The sequence below is a fragment of the Canis lupus genome, chromosome X (assembly GCF_011100685.1).
Source record: "Canis lupus familiaris isolate Mischka breed German Shepherd chromosome X, alternate assembly UU_Cfam_GSD_1.0, whole genome shotgun sequence".
In the NCBI taxonomy this organism is placed as follows: domain Eukaryota; kingdom Metazoa; phylum Chordata; class Mammalia; order Carnivora; family Canidae; genus Canis; species Canis lupus.
The window spans coordinates 104,953,968-104,971,638 of NC_049260.1; positions in this window are offsets into that span (position 1 = coordinate 104,953,968).

A 17,671-nucleotide genomic window follows, 5' to 3' on the forward strand; every position below is an offset into this window, starting at 1 on the left:
TACAGCTATACAAAAACAACGTGAATGGATTTCGCAGACATACTATGAAGTGAAAGAAGCCAGATAAAGATACGTATTGTACCACTGCATTTATATGAGGTTCAAAGGGGGGCAGAACTAATTTATAGCTACAGAGGTCAGAATGGTGGTTACATTTGAGCAGGGGATGTTGACCAGAAAGGGATGGGAAACGAGAGCCTGTGATTTGCTAGAACTATAACAATTTGAGCACTTGACTAAGTGTTAATCACACCTCAATGAACACAAAGGTGAACAGTAAAAAAAAAAAAAAAAAGAATAGGAATCAAAAGCATGGGGCAGCCCCGGTGGCACAGCGGCTTGGCGCCACCTGCAGCCTGGGGTGTGATCCTGGAGACCCAGGATCGAGTCCCACATCGGGCTCCCTGCATGGAGCCTGTGTCTCCCTTTCCCTCTGCCTGTGTCTCTGCCTCTCTCTCTGTGTCTATGAATAAATAAATAAAATCTTTTTTAAAAAAAGGAATCAAAAGCATGGCCTTTGATAGCTCACTCTCTGGCTCTCCTTCCTGGATTTGCCATTCCTCAGATGCATCATTTCCTGCTGCCTCCTTTTCCTGTGTTCCGAGTTTCAGCCCAGAAAACATTATTTATCTCACTACATTAGAGTGGGCTACTTACCTGTATATTTGTTTCACCACCTTGTAAGTTTCCAGAGGAGAGGGAGCACACTGGAATCATCTTATTCCCACCCCATGGCAGGTACCTGGTCCCATACTTTAGAAGCCTCACTCTGGCCCTCCTTTGGCTACACCCCTCCCAGAAGCAAGAATGCACTGGACCAGAGGAACATGCCCAACCAGAGTTCATTCCCTTCCATTCTAGGCCATACAATAGATACCCAGGGCCCAAGAATTTCCTGCCTAAGTAAATGGCCTTATGCCTGTTTCTAGGGCCTGTGCAGGTCTCTGTCCCAGGTCCATCATGTTAAGCATAGAACACACCACCAGTGTGCCAAACCCTTGCACTGGAGGGCCAGGGAGTCCGCTCACATGGGTAAGGCCCCTCGTGGGACAGGACAGAGATGGGGTGGAAGAGAAGGGCGTCTGTAGATCAGGCTAGGGACTGGAAGCCTACAGCTGACCCAACTGTGCTATCATGTTCAGCATGGAATGCTACAGAATCCAAGAATCTTAAACTTGAACCTGAGCTTCCACATCGTGATGAAGATAGACTGTATTTGCTTGAGGTAGGAAGACAGAACACATTCTATTAAACAATGTTAACTTAATTTATAACTTGTAAATCTTTAGACATATGGCATGTGGGACTCCCTTTATACATTTGTCCTGGGCCCCACATATGTTGGTGGCAGGCTTGGCTGACATCTAGTAGCAACTCAGTACATAATTAGCTGAATGACTATCACGGGCTGTGCTGTTTTCATTTCAGATTTACATTTCTTTTTTTAAGATTTTATTTATTTATTCATGAGAGACACACAGAGAGAGAGGCAGAGACACAGGCAGAGGAAGAAGCAGAGGGAGGAGCAGGCTCCATGCAGAGAGCCCAACATGGGACTCGATCTCTGGACTCCAAGATCACGCCCTGGGCCGAAGGCAGGCGCTAAACCGCTAAGCCACCCAGGGATCCCCTCAGATTTACATCTCTATCACTGAGTCTAAATGTGATTACATTAGGAAGTTCTATCCACTTGTTCCAAAGCAATTCACGTCACTAATATGGCATAACCAAGGAGGGCCAAAGTTTTGTTAACCAATCCAGCCTTCATATCCTCATCCCCACCCCAAGACATATACGAAATCCGAGAACAAAAGGTCTGCTGTATTTTCTGTCTATCACCTTCAAGGATCGTTCTAGCCTGGACCTGGGTTCCTCATCCCTACTTAATGAGTCTTTATGAAGTGAATTAGCACATGTAAAGTCTTTGGGATTTTTTTTTCTTTTACTTGCTTTCAAAAGCTTTAGACAGATGGTTTCTGACTACAGATCTTCCAGCCTTCTGTGCCAGGCAGGCCCTCCTGGGCTCCTGCTTGCTACTTCTAGGTGTTGGACATGTGGGGGAGGTTTGCATTTTAATAGAGGTTTCAGCCATGGTGAGAAGGGTACATTGGCAGAGAGGAGAAGAAGAGACGTTTCCAAAGAGGACCAGCAGCGTGTGTGGGTGCACGGGCAGAGTGAGCAGGTACTGGGTGAAGGGCAAGAAGCAGAAGAGTCTGATTAAGGCAGCAGGTCCATGGGGACACCTGGCTGGTTCACAGACATGGCCCCAGTACCTAGCCCAATGCTGGGACATAGTACGTGCATGATAAATATGTACCAGATGCAAAAGTGACTGAATGAGTTGGTGGTGAGGTGGGGAGCACAGTTATGGAAAAGAAATAGGCTGAGGTGTTTGTACTTGGTGCCCGAGGTGACGGGGAGCCACCTTCTCTTCAAAAGCTCTTAAAGAGGGATCCCTGGGTGGTGCAGCGGTTTAGCGCCTGCCTTTGGCCCAAGGCGTGATCCTGGAGACCCGGGATCGAATCCCACGTCGGGCTCCCAGTGCATGGAGCCTGCTTCTCCCTCTGCCTGTGTCTCTGCCCCTCTCTCTCTGTGTGACTATCATAAAAATAAAAAAAAAAAAGTCTGTTTCTTATCTTTAAAAAAAAAAGCTCTTAAAGAGAAGAGTAACTTGGTATATAGTGTTTTTAGGATGATGTAGCTGACATAAAGGAAAGATTAGTTAAGAGGAGAAAGTGAAAGGGGAGAGGAGGTCAGCATGAAAGGTTTGGACGATTCACTCTGCTTTGCCCACTGCCATGTATCACCCCCAGGGTTTTTTCATCAAGTAAAATCCAAATGTTGGAGGGAAAAAATGTAGATTGTGAGCCTTCGTTCAGTTTTCCATGTACCAGATTTTGCATGAGCTCTCCATCATAGTGTATGGATCTGAACACAAGTGCCCATATGTCACATAACAGTGTTTTCACGAGGGAGTGAGACATAAGCCTTAATGCTACAGGTGCCAGGTGCTGCCCATCCAAGTAGCTAAATGTTACACAGAAAGGCAATTATGTCTCATTGCAAGGGACCTTTTCTCCCCTGCGATCTGAGTCACCAAATGCACTGGAGAGCCCAGTGTCTTTTGTACAACCATTGGGTTTTTGAAAAGCAACATTCCCATAGGACCAATTTGCAAACACACAGCAAATTCTAGTAGGAATATTATATGAATGCCTTCAATTGTCAAGAGCTCCCCGCCCAATTTACCCAAGCTAATAGAATTGGCACCCACTCCAGTGTTTGCACTGGAGCATGCACACTGCTCGATCAGATAAAGGAGGTACAAACAGATGTGCATTCTGGCCACTCAGTGAAACCTATACATGGTCTAGCATAGAGACAATCACAGCAGGATGGTCTCTAGACCCGGGGCTCGGGTTCTTAATAACAGCAGCCACTTTGGGGCACCTAGATGGCTCAGTTGATTAAGTGTCAATCTTTAGCCAGGTCATGATCTTGGGGTCCTAGGATCAAGCACTGAGTTGGGCTCCTTGCTCAGTGGGGAGTCTGTTTCTCCCTCTTCCTCTGCCACTCCTCCCACCCATGCTGTCTCTCTCTCTCTCAAATAAATAAAATCTTTTAAAAAAATAAAAAATAAAATAAAGAGCATTTGTCTTTCATTAAGGACTTAATATATGCCAGGCCCCAGGAGACTTTTCAGATCTTCTCTAATTCCATCCTCATAGACACTTTATGAGGCAGGGGCTTCATCATACAATTTTGCAGAAGAGGGGATAAAGCTCTATATAAATTAGGAAGATCAAATCAGAACTCAGACCCCCCCCCCAATCTGACCAACCACCCAGAAGCACTGCTGCTTATTAGCTAAAAGAACTTGGGGCAGCCCAGGTGGCTCAGCGATTTAGCGCCACCTTCAGCCTAGGGTGTGATCCTGGAGAACCGGAATGGAGTCCCACGTCGGACTCCCTGCATGGAGCCTGCTTCTCCCTCTGCCTGTGTCTCTGCCTCTCTCTCTCTCTCTCTCTCTCTCTCTGTGTGTGTGTGTGTGTGTGTCTCATGAATAAATAAATAAAATCTTTTTAAAAAAAGGACTTGGGCAGGGGCACCTGGGTGGCTCAGTCAATTAAGCCTCTGAATCTTGGTTTCAGCTCAGGTTGTGATTTGAGGGTCATGGGATCAAGCCTCGTGTCAGGCTCCATCCTTGGCAGAGAGTCGGCTTGAGATTCTCTCCCTGTGCCCCTCCCCTGGTCATGCTTGTTCATGCTCTCTCTCTCTCTCTCTCTCTCTGAAATAAATTAATTAATTTAAAAATAATTTGGGCAATGGAGCTGGGCACCTACCTGGCTCAGTTGGTGGAGCAGGCAACTCTTGATCTCAGGGTCATGAGTTTGAGACTCAAGTTGGATGTAGAGATTACTAAAACAAAACAAAACAAAAAACTTAAGAAATCACCAAGCCTTCCTAACCCTCAGTTTCCCCATCTACAAAAAGGGGATACAAATGGTATCTACTTTCCAGAGTTGCTGGAAAGATAAGATTAGCAGATAGGCTGGTGCCATGAAAGCAATTCAATAAATGGTAACTATCATATTAATATGTTATTAATATGACCAAACTCTCCATCACTAGGCTTTATAGCTTCTACCATCAGGAGTCACTGATAAGATTCGGGCTTCCTTGCCCAGCTTGAGTAGCTAAAATTCAATGTACACAAATACAAATACAGGACAAATACAGATGAGTTCCCCACCCCCATCTCTGGAATTCATTATCCTAGGCACCATCTAGAGAGAACTTGGATTTCCAAAAGTATCTTCTAGGGAAAGAAGTAGGAAGGAAACTGAAGGAATGGTATGAGTTAACATAAGAAAAAAAAGTAAGAATACTGTCCATTCTCAGTATGCTGTTGTAATTAAAAGCAAAGATCCAGCCTTGTTCAAGAAACTAGAGTGCAGTGTTCTTTGTGGAAAGGGAGCCAGAGCTCAACTGACCAGACACAGCCAGACTGTACCCATCCAGCTTGGAAACCTGCAAGAGAAACAACTTCATCAAGCCAACCAAAGCCATTTGACCTAAGTATTTCTGGGGCTTTGTAGATATTTTTGCTGCTCTGATGTGAAAAAGATGCCATAGTCACTTCTGCCTTCAGAGCCTAAGTCAATCTGGAAAAGACCATCCATCTTCCTATGACAATCTGGAGCCATTTACACAAACTAAAAGCAAATTATGATTGAGGTCAGTTATTACCTTAGGCCCAGGTTCTTGGGAAATTGGGGATACTACTATCTTACAGACTAGGGTTCACTTATTACATGGAATGCATAAACCCTTAAGATTTTAGAGAATGGAAGTATTAGAAAAGTCTAGACCATGGATCATAATGGCAGAGAGGGTGGCGCTGGCTAGCATGACTGATTTAGCATACATTTTTCTCAGAAGTGATCATCTCAAAGTGTTGGCATTTTGCTCTCTTGTTCCTTCTCTCTTCCTCTCTGCCTTTGCATATATTTCAAGGTCCAACCTGAGCCTCTCTACTTCCAGGAAGCTTCTCTTGACCAATTACTAGAGTCTTCATTATCTGAACAACTTACCTAGCATACATTATCATTTGCTGCATTGTGCTGTTTATGCTACCATTGTCTAGGGCTAATATTATCACTAATCACTATTTCATTAGCTGTTCAGATATGTATGTCTTCTCACCCCATTTACTCCTTAAAGACTGAGATCACATAGTTCTAAAACATTATGATTTATTCCAAATGTTTCCAAAAAGGCTTCAAGATTGATGGGCCTATCGTCTTAGACTTGTGTTGTTCACCGAATTTAGCACAGTTAAACCCAAAGAAAGTAAGTCATAATGCTTGTTGAGTGAAAGAATAAACAAAGGAATGGATGAGTACTTGGCTCATAAAAATCCAATATGTTCATTTGGGTCCTTAGCCTTATAGTGCAAACCAAAGTAAGTCTTCTCCACTTCTCTGGGTACTCTAGGCCAATAGCATATGGCAAAGGGAGGCATGACCCAAAGGTCCATGGCTCAGAAAAGAAGCAGCATGCCAGGGACTGGAGAATCCACACACAAAAAAATCATCAGACATCATGAGATGCCTGACTGGCTTAGTCAGCCAAGCACCTATCTGCCTTTAGCTCAGGTCATGACTGCAAGGTCCTGGGATCGAGCCCCAAGTCAGGCTCCCTGCTCAGCAGGGAGTCTGCTTCTTTCTCTCCCTCTGTCCCTCCCTACACTCATTCTCTCTTTCTCAAATAAATAAATAAAATCTTTTTTTAAAGAGTCATCAGACTCCACAATTAGCCTTTTCTAGGACCTCCAGTATTTAGGGGTCTTTGAAATAAACATACAGATATCGAAAGCCATGTGTTCCTTTAAGCAAACACTGGGTTTATACAACTCATAAAGGCCTCCTTACTGTTCCTCAAACACTTCAAGTGTACTCTAGCCTTAGGTGCTTTGCACTGCTTCTTTCCTCTGCCCACAAATATCTTTCATCAAATATCCCCATAACTGAATCTTATTGTGTCATGCTTTCAGGTCTCTGCTCAGGTGACACTTCCTGCTCGAGTTCTGCCTTAGTACGTGCTGCCAAGTGACTTAATGTGTATTTATTCATTTGCTTATGGACTTTCTCTCTCTCTTCTAGAACATGAACTCCATGTGGATGGAGGGTGGTACCTTGTCTTGTTCACCGTACTCCCAGCAATTAGCATGATCCTTGGCATGCTATAGGCACTCAATAAATATTTGTAGAATGAATAAAGGGAGTGAGAACTTAGCTATAAGAAGTGTAGGCCCTTGGAGTCCTCAAAACTGCTCCTTAACTGCATGTAAAGGATTTGAAATTCTTTTTCTAATTCTTATTCACAGAGTAATGCCAACTTTTATTCATGCATTCATATCATATGGTAAAAACTCAACAGCAAAAGCTATAATATAGTGGGTTTATGTGTTAAGACTTTACTACATCTAGGTACGATGCTAAGAATTTTACACATGGCATTTTATTGAATCTCTACAACAACCTTGTAAGGGAGTACTTTCCATATCCCCATTTTACAAATAAGGAAACTGAGAGTCATAGAAGTGAAGCAATTTGCCCAACACCTCATTGTTAGGAAGTCATGGTTTGACTCTTTTTACCATGTACTACAAGTGGAATGGGGGAAGGACATTGTCTAGTCATTAAAGATCAGATACACAGAATGGGCAACTGTGTGACTGACCCTAGGCAGCTACAAAGTATTCATAGAACAGGGAGGGTGGGTGTGGGGTGAGAGAGGCCTAAGGGATGGGATCATTGAGAACTAGGAAATAGCCAGACTAGACTTTGAACCTATGGCCCTCTAGCACCAATGTCCATACTTTAGGCCTATATACTAGACTAATCACACCTTTGGTGTGGTTGCCTCTTCCTGGAATGTTCTTTTCCTCTAATGCTCACCCTGCAGGGCCCAGCTCCAATGCAGTCTCCTGCATGAAGCCTCCCTGATTTTCTTTTCCCACTCCTACAGGCAATAGGCTCTCTCCTGCTGCTATGGGGTGGGGAATATGTATGGGAAAACAAGAGAGTCAGGGTGCAGAGAAGTGCTGAAGTCTCTGGTATCAGTTAGCACTGGGCTGGACATGGTAGGGAGACCCTGAAGCTTGTACTTGGAAGTCTGCACTTGTGTTGAGGTTGTAGAAATTCTGGAAAGTTCAGGGTAAACAACAAAGTAACCTAGGCATATACTCTCTGAAGCCTTCCTAATTTCATGCTTCCCCACCCCCAACAGAGGTGACCAACAGAAGCATTACTACAGAATGGAGGATCAGAAGAGGGCACACTATCTTTAAGTGGCAGAGGCAGGATTGAAGCTCTAGTCTAACTGCAATATCCACACTCTTTTCCATGTAACAATTTGCTTATTAACTTGACATCAAAGACTGTACACTCCAATTCCGTATCAACTGAGTCTGTGGAATAAGCAGTAAAGTACACAGAATGGCCATCTACTCAAATCAGAGGAGCATCCTTGGGCTTAATAACATTGGTCCCAGAGCACCTGGGTGGCTCAGTTGGTTGGGTGTCTGACTCTTGGTTTTGGCTTGGGTCATGACTTCAGGGTCCTGGGATGGAGCCCCACATCAGGCTCCACACTCAGCACAGAGTCTCCTTGGGATTCTTTCTTTTGCCCCTCCCCCCACTCAGGCTTGCTCTCTTTCTCACTCTAAAATAAATAAAATCTTTGGAAAAAAGAGTTTAGGGGGATCCCTGGGTGGCGCAGCAGTTTGGCGCCTGCCTTTGGCCCAGGGCGCGATCCTGGAGACCCGGGATTGAATCCCACATCGGGCTCCCGGTGCATGGAGCCTGCTTCTCCCTCTGCCTGTGTCTCTGCCTCTCTCTCTCTCTCTCTCTCTCTCTCTCTCTCTCTGTGTGTGTGTGTGTGTGACTACCATAAATAAATAAAAATTAAAAAAAAAAAGAGTTTAGGGGAGCCTAGGTGGCTCAGTGGTTGAGCATCTGCCTTTGGCTCAAGGTGTAATCCCAGGGTCCTGGGACTGCACCCTGCATCAGGCTCCTCATAGGGAGCCTGCTTCTCCCTCTGCCTGTGTTTCTGCCTCTCTGTGTATCTCTAACGAATAAATAAAATCTTTTTAAAAAAGAGTTTAGTAAACATCAGACCCACCGTAGCCCTGATTGCCTTCATTATTCTCAACCTACTGACTATCCTTGAATTTGCTGTAGCCTTAATTCAAGCCTATGTGTTCACCTGACTACTGAGCCTTTATCTACATAATAATATCTAATGACTCACCAAAACCACACACACCACATACTAACCCCAAGCTCCTGCCACTCACAGGTGTCCTCTCAGCCCTCCTTATAATAACCAGTTTGGTAATAAGATTCTACTTTAACTCAACCTATCTTTCATCCTTGGCCTAACAACCATTTTAACTAGATAACAGTGATGATGAGACATGATTTGAGAAAGTACATTCTAAGGCCATCACACACCAAGGATAGTCAGCTAGATAGAGCTGAGGAGGCTTATTCAGGAATCCTTGGTCTGGATGCCTTTCCTTAGGTCCAGGTTGAGTCTACCCTATCTTTTGGGGAGGGGTGTGTGCTGTAGGCGGATCCTTCTGTTAAGCTTCAAAATAAAATAGCCAGTTCTCTTATCAGCAAAATGAGTTTACTGGGGGAATAGAAGGATCCCAATTTGGGACCTGCAAGGTATGGCAAGCCATAGGCAAGACCAGAGAACAAAGGAGAGAAACATTACCTCATAGAGAAAAAAAAGAAAGCAGGGAGGGGCTGCCCTGAGCAAAAGTCTATTGGACAAAAGCAGAGAATTCAGGGTGGTGATGGTTTCTCATTGGTTATGCTGTTGTTGGACTAGAAGGAAAACTTCCTTCCACCTCCTGCGGTAGTAAAATGACCTTCCTGCCCAGGGATGTGACCTAAGCTGGGACCAAGAGGTCCTCTGTGAGAGCTCCCCTTTAGGGCTTCCCAACTGCACTCTATTTTTTTATTTTTTAAAATATTTTATTTATTTATTAATGAGAGAGAGAGAGAGAGAGAGAGACTGAGATATAGGCAGAGGGAGAAGCAGGCTCCAAGCCCAATGCAAGACTCAATCCCAGGACTCCAGAATCATGCCCTGAGTCAAAGGCAGACAGACGCTCAACCTCTGAGCCACCTAGGTGTCCCCCCAACTGCATTCTAAATAAGATTTCCCTTTATTGATTTTCACACTTTGTACTCTGGCTTTCTACGATGTTGATTTCTTAATGTCTTTTTATTTTAAGATTTTTTTTTTTGAGAGAGGCAGAGAGAACATGATTTGGGGGGCAGAGGCGGAGGGACAGGGAGAAACAGACTCCCTGTCGAGTGTGGGAGCCTGATGTGGGGGTCAATCCCAGGACCCCGAGATAACAACCCGAGTCAAAGTCAGATGCCCAACTGACTGAGCTACCCAGACACCCCTCTTAATGTCTTCTTAATGTCCAAGTGTGGGTTCCACTTCCAGAGCCTATTCCTCAATTCCTGGTCTGTTTCCCTTCACCCTCCACTCTGTGCCCCAGAACCCCTTTGATTTGTTGTTTTGGTTCTTCTGGAGGTGACAAGGTGAAGTGTCTGAACTTATCAGCCTGATGACCCCTACACACCATAATGTCCCATGTAGGCACTGGCAGAAGAGGAAGCTGTATGAGAGGGGAGGACCATTATAACATTAAACAATTTAAAAAGCATGGGAAGCATGCAAGCTCCAGGGTGGAATGTTTTTTAAGTAAATTCTACATACAACGTGGGGCTCGAACTCATGACCCTGAAATCAAGAGTCTCATGCTCTACCAGCTGAGCCAGCCGGGCTCCCCCAGGGTGGAATTCTTTAGCTTGTGTTCTCAACATGTGGTCCATGGATCACCGGCCTCCAGGTCACCTAGGGAACTTCCTAAGAATACAGAATCTCAGGCCCCAAAGCCAAATCTACTGAATTTGCATTTTCACAATTTCCCAGGTGAGTCCGGTATGCACTAAAGTCAGAGACCCAGCACCTTTATCAGCCTTAACTGGTTAAAGCAAAGGTTCTCAGCCTTAGATGCATATCAGAATCACCTGCAGAGCTTAGAAAACTACTGGTTCCTGGGACTCAACACCCCCACCCCCGCCACCCCGGCAATTGTAATTCAACTGGCCTGGGGTTAGGCCTAGACATTCAGGAATTTTAAAAGCTTCCTGGATGTGCAGCCACAGTTGTGAACCATTGACTTAAAACAAACCCACACAGCCCCTCTAGAAAAGAGTTACTCTATTCAAAGTTCTATGTGTGTGTGAATTTAAATATGTATATATACATATTACAGAAATAATATTTAATATATTTAATATATTATATGAATAACACAACATATAATATTTATGATTACATATTAAAATATATACTAATGTAATTAATTATAAATATATTTCAAAAATGTTGAATTCTACTGGGCCTGATGTGTAAAGGAGCATTTCTGACCAGAATTCTGTTGGGGGTGGCGCAGGCTCCCTCTAGAGAAATAAGGCATGGGCTGAATGGACCACAGCTACATCCCTGGCACAGACAACCTGGCAGTGCCCACCCTTAGCGCTGTGGCATTTGGCACTGGTACCATCCAAGTTTCATCCTCTCTGTCGGGCTCATTTCAGGGTCTCTTAAGACCTGGTGATCAGGGTAAAAGTGAAGATCCAGAGAGCTTTTTTTCCTGTTTCCTGTGCCCCTCCAAAGGAACAAGATCTGCCAAAAGTAGCTCTCAAATTCTCAGCTTCAAGCCTCATAAAAGGCTCCAGGTCCATTTATGTGTCTTAGCTGTGACTGATGAATAGCCATCCATCCTCCTGTGACTTGAGCTGTGGCTTGTTGTCATAGTAGGTAAGCAATTGTATAAATTACCTTTCATCCAAGTCACAAAATGTGTTTGCCAAAATGATTTCTTCTAGAATTGTAAAAGTGGAAATAGAGTGCACAGAGAGAAATTGAGTTTGCTCCAAGGGGCTATGAATGCACCATTAAGGAAGCCTCGAAAAGAGATTAACAATCCATCTGGTGTGTTTGCACATCATTTAGTGCCATTTTAGGGCATTTCTGAAGCAATGACAGTCACGGTAGGGAGGAAGAGGAGGAGGTTCCACTAGCTATTAAGACCATATACTAAGAGGCTGTGGTTATCAAGGCATGCAGCTGGGCAGCTCTCTGCTAGCTCTGACCTCAGCTCAGTGAAAATTGCAAAATCTCCAAAGTTTAATAAAAATCAATGCTTGGATTCCAATGCCAGGAGATTCGTTAAGACATTGTCATAAGTTTTGGGCCAAGTTCTCTGCACAAAACAACTCTCCATATCCTCAAATCTCTCTCTCTCTCTCTCTCTCTCTCTCACACACACACACACACACACACACATACGTCCTCTCACCAAAGAAAACTGACCGACCAATAGATGAATCTGTACCTTTTGAGACATCATTTTCCAAGCCAAACTGTGAATGACCTTGGTTAAATATGAGACATCTTAGTTAAATTCCCACTGAAAACCCCCACACCCTTTAGTAGTCTTTATATCAAGATATAAATATAATCAGACCGTTGTATAAGAATCATGTTGTAACACAGTCACTTAAATTTTATATAAAATATTTCTTCTTTAGTAGGCAATATATCTTCTTGTGTGGCATTCTTGCATTCTCCTTTGCTATTATTTTTTTTAAGATTTTATTTATTTATTTGAGGGGGTGGGTAGGGGCAGAGGGAGAGAGAGAGAGTCCCTAGCAGACTCCACGCTGAGCATGGAGCCCTCTGCTGGGCTTGATCTTATTGCCCCGAGATCATGACTTAAGCTGAAATCAAGAGTCAGACGCTCGAAGAACTGAGCCACCCAGGCTCCTCTCTCCTTCATGTACCTCATCAGGGCAGTTAGGAAGTTTGTCTACCTCCAATGCTCACCCTTGTTCCAAGAGCTGAAATTCCAGCCACTGGAGCTATTTTCTGAAACGATCATGCAAACTAGGTTAAAGCAATGTTTATAATGAAAATGCTTATTTGCTGGCAGAAATACAACCCAAATGAAACAAGGAGATCAGGTCACAGAGATCTGCCACTCCACTAACAAATGTGGAGTGTAGTCAGTTGGTTCTTAATCCAGAATTCATCTACTTTATTTTCTTTTTTGATCAGAATCGGAAAGGCATCATTGGGTTTGAGTATGTAAAGTCCATGAGAGCAAAACAATAAGATACCTAGGAATAAACCTAACCAAAGAGGTAAAGATCTGTACTCTGAAAACTATAGAACACTAATGAAAGAAATTGAAGAGGACACAAAGAAATGGGAAAATTTTCCATGCTCATGGACTGGAAGAACAAACACTATTAAAATGTCTGTATTATCCAAAGCAATCTACACATTTAATACAATCACTATCACAGAGCTAGAACAAACAATTCTAAAATTTGTATGGAACCACAAAAGACCCTAAATAGCCAAAACGATCTTGAAAAAGAAAAACAAAACTGGAGGCATCATGATTCCAGACTTCAAGCTATATTACAAAGCTGTAATCATCAAGATAGTATGGTACTGGCACAAAAACAAACAAATAGAGCAATGGAACAAAATAGAGAATCCAGATAGGGACCCACAACTTTTTGATCAACTAATCTTCAACAAAGCAGGAAAGAACATCCAATGGAAAAAAAGACGGCTCTTCAACAAATGCTGTTGGGAAAACTGGACAGCCACATGCAGAAGAATGAAACTGGACCACTTTCTTACACCATACACAAAAATAAATTCAAAATGGATGAAGGACCTAAATGTGAGACAGGAAACCATCAAACTTCTAGAGGAAAAAACAGGCATAGCATAGATCTCAGCCATAGCAACTTCTTACGAGACATGTGGCCAGAAGCAAGGGAAACAAAAGCAAAAATGAGCTATTGGGACTTCATCACGATAAAAAGCTTCTGCACAGCAAAGGAAGTAATCAAGAAAAGTAAAAGGCAACCTACAGAATGGGAGAAGATATTTACAAATAGCATATCTGATAAAAGGCTAATATCCAAAATGTATAAAAAAATTATCAGGGGCACCTGGGTGGCTCAGTGGTTGAGCATCTGCCTTTGGCTCAGGGCATAGTCCTGGAGTCCAGGATCAAATCTCACATAGGGCTTCTTGAGGGGAGCCTGCTCCTCCCTCTACCTATGTTTCTGCCTCTCTCTCTCTCTCTCTCTCTCTCTGTGTCTCTCATGAATAAATAAAATCTTTTTAGAAAAAAAGAACTTGTCAAACTTAACATCTTAAAAAACAAATAATCCAGTTAAGAAATGGGCAGAAGAATGGGCAGCCCGGGTGGCTCAGCAGTTTATCGCCGCCTTCAGCCCAGGGTGTGATCCTGGAGACCTGGGATCAAGTCCTGTGTCGGGCTCCCTGCATGGAGCCTGCTTCTCCCTCTACCTGTGTCTCTGCCTCTCTCTCTCTCTCTCTCTGTGCGTGTGTGTGTGTGTCTCATGAATAAATAAATAAAATCTTTTTTTAAAAAAGAAAGAAATGGACAGAAGACATGAATAGGTATTATTCAAAAGAAGACCTCCAGATGGCTAACAGGCACCTGAAAAGAAGCTCAACATCACTCATCATCAGGGAAATACAAATCAACCATGATGAGATACCATCTCACACTGGTCAGAATCGCCAAAATTAGCAACACAGAAAACAACAGATGTGAGTGAGGATGCAGAGAAGGGAGGACCCTCTTGTACTGTTGGTGGGAATGCAAACTGGTGCAGCCACTTGAAAACAGTATGGATATTCCTCAAAAAAGTTAAAAATAGAATTACCATACAACCCAGAAATTGCACTATTAGGTATATATACCCAAAGGATAGAAAAATACAGGTTCAAAGGGGTACACACACCGCAATGTTTATAGCAGCATTATCAGCAATAGCCAAACTAAAGAAAGAGCCCAAATGTCCACTGACTGATGAATGGATAAAGAAGATGTGGTATAAATACAATGGAATACTACTCAGCCATCAAAAAGAATGAAATCTTGCCATTTGCAATGACATGGATGGAGCTAGAGTATATTATGCTAAGTGAAATAAGTCAGAGAAAGACAAATACCATATGATTTCTCTCATATGTAGAATTTAGGAAACAAAACAGATGAACATATGGGAATGGGAAAAGAAAAAGAGAGAGGGAAGCAAACCATAAAAGATTCTTAATGATAGAGAACAAACTGAGTGTTTATGGAAGGATGTGAATGGTGGGTGGGCTAGATGGGGGATGGGGATTTAAAAGGACACTTGTGGGGCCCCTGGGGGATTCAGTTGGTTAAGCAGCTGCCTTTGACTCGGGTCATGATTCTAGGGTCCTGGAATCGAGCCCCACATTGGGTTCCCTGCTCAGCGGGGAGTCTGCTTCTCCTTCTCCCTCTGCTTCTCCTCCTTGCTTGTGTTCTCTCTCTCTCTCTTTCTCTCAAATAAGTAAGTAAATAATTTTTAAAAGAGAGAACTTGTTATGATGACCACTCGCTGATATATGTAAGTGATGAATTACTAAATTCTACTCTTGAAACCAATATCATACTATATGTTAACTAACTGGAATGTAAATAAAATTTTGGAGAAAAAAAAATAACGTCCATGAGGGAAGGAAATTTTGTCAGTTTTGTTCACTGGTTAGCTCCATTGTTTAGCTAAATGTCTTACACATAGTAAGCACTCTGCCTCTGCCCTTCCCCTTTTCCCCCCTCCCTCTGCTCTTGCTCACTCTCTCTCAAATAAATAAAATATTTAAAAATAAATAAAAATAAATAAATAACTATATCATAAAATAAATAAATACATCATAGATGACTTCTTATGAGCTTTCCCAAACTTAAAACCCTAGAATTCTTTTATTGTCCAATTCTCAGGAATACTGGATTAAAAAGCACATCAGTTAATCAAGGCATGACCTATTACCCAGTGCGTGCCCTGCATGGAGAAGTACCTACATATCTGCCATTGATTACCTGCTTATTATATGCCAGGCATTGTGCTATGGGCACATTGCAAATGTTTTCTCACAACACTTTAAAAGGAATACCACTGCTCCTGCTAGACAAAGAAGCTAAGGGAAGCTCAGAGAGACATTCTCAAAAGTGGAAGGGCCCCAAGTGGAAGATAGAACCATCTGATTTTCCAGCCCACTCTTTTTCTCTGAGAGGCTAATTTGAGTGTTGAGCTGTGGCAGTTGTCATGTACTCAGAAATGGGCTAGAGTGGGGTGGGTGAGGACAGCAAGACCAACAGAGTCTCCCCTTGCATGCTACAGATAATGAATTCCAAGAGCTAGGAGGCATTGGAGAGATCCCTACTGGTTGGAACAGTCAAAGAAATCTACATGGGAAGGTGGAATCAGAGATGGATCTTGAAAGATAAGCAAGAAAGCACTCTGTATGGGATGGAGAGGTGGGGAGCAGCAAGATCAAAGGCTTGGTGGTTGAAATTTAACATTTGAGGAACTTGGCCTGGTAAGGACACTAGTCTTACGAGAGAAAAGGGTTTGCCCTGGCAAGGAGTATGGCTATGTGTATGACTGCCTTCATGCAAGGTCCTGCACTGTGTCAACAAGAGTCCCTCATACTCTGACAATATTTGGGAAGCCAAGATATGTAGAACATTCCGTTTCCATATGGTTAGTTAGTTATGAATTCCAGAGCTTGGAAATCTTGCAACCTTTGGAAAGAACCAGACTACATATTAAGGGATTAAAGTTTGAAATGTCATTTTCCATTTCTGCCCAAATGAGGTTGAGAAAATTTTTGGATGAAAAAAAATTCAGCTTTCCATGACTGGTTTCTTGCACGATATCTGAATGATTTGGATCATAGGTTGACTTGGTCGCCACTAAATGCTGAGACACAAATTAGCTCTGATCATGTAAGATTTTCAGCATCAAAAACAGATCCTGATGCAGAGTGGCAGAAGTTGAGTTTCAGAGTTGAGCACAATACTGAAATGTCTTCTTTGATAATTGCATTTCTTTAAAAAGAAGTCTTCCTCTCTCGTTTGATCTGTCATTTGTGTCTAACCCCCTCCACACACACCAAAGAAGTGACTTTCTTCTAACTCTTCTATTTGATGTACTAGACACATTCTAAAACCAGGCTGTGTCTTTGGATACAAACCAGTTTCCTGATTCTGTGTGTAGGTGTAGACTGTTTCACTGCATTTTTGGCTAGTTCTCTCTCACACACACACATACACACACACCTGCTTTAGCTACATTTTTTTTTTTACTTTTCAACCAATTATTTTGATGACAAGTAGATCTAGCCCCAAAATAATATTTGTATCTGTTCCACTTCAATGACCCAATGGTTCAAAGATCATCAATAAGAGATTGGGTTTGGTTTTAAAGTTCTCTGAAATCACAGAAAACACAGTGTTGCAATAGGCCCCATCTATAATGTTTGGCTTGAATGCCAATGAGAGACTCTTGGGAAAATAGCATGCAACAGTCGTCAGAGAAGACTTTGGAAATCGTCACTTCCCCAGTTCTCAGCATCCAACTGTCACTGATCAGAGTTGGCATTCTTTGTGGAATGCCACAAAGAATATAAAAAGAATGTGAACTTGTGAACCTTCTGGTCTGCTAAGGCGGGTGGAGTGATTGGTGAGAGATTCACAAGGTGACCCAAGATGATAATTACTTTGGCCAAGTGGCTTGGACTGTTGTTAATCCATGCTGTCTTAAGATGTGTGGTAGTGAGTCATCTGCTGGAATATGATTAATCCTGTTTAGTAGGAGTAGACAGCACAAAGATTCCACCCAGATCTCATATAACATGCTGGCCCTGGAGCTCAACATACTCTTTCTGTAATAATTCTTAGCTAGAGCATTCTGCAAACTTTGAATAATTATTAAGCCCAGCTTTTGAGGAAGACTGGAAGCACCACCACCCAAGCTCAATCTTGGAGACCATATACCAACTGTCTCCAACCCAAATCTTTCTGTTTTATATGAGCAACACTCTCAGAGGTTGGCTTTCCTTATCAACTCAATTAGTGTGGTCCTATAATATAAGAGATCAATGATCTGAAATTGAGTTTTCATACTCATTAGCTGTGTGACCC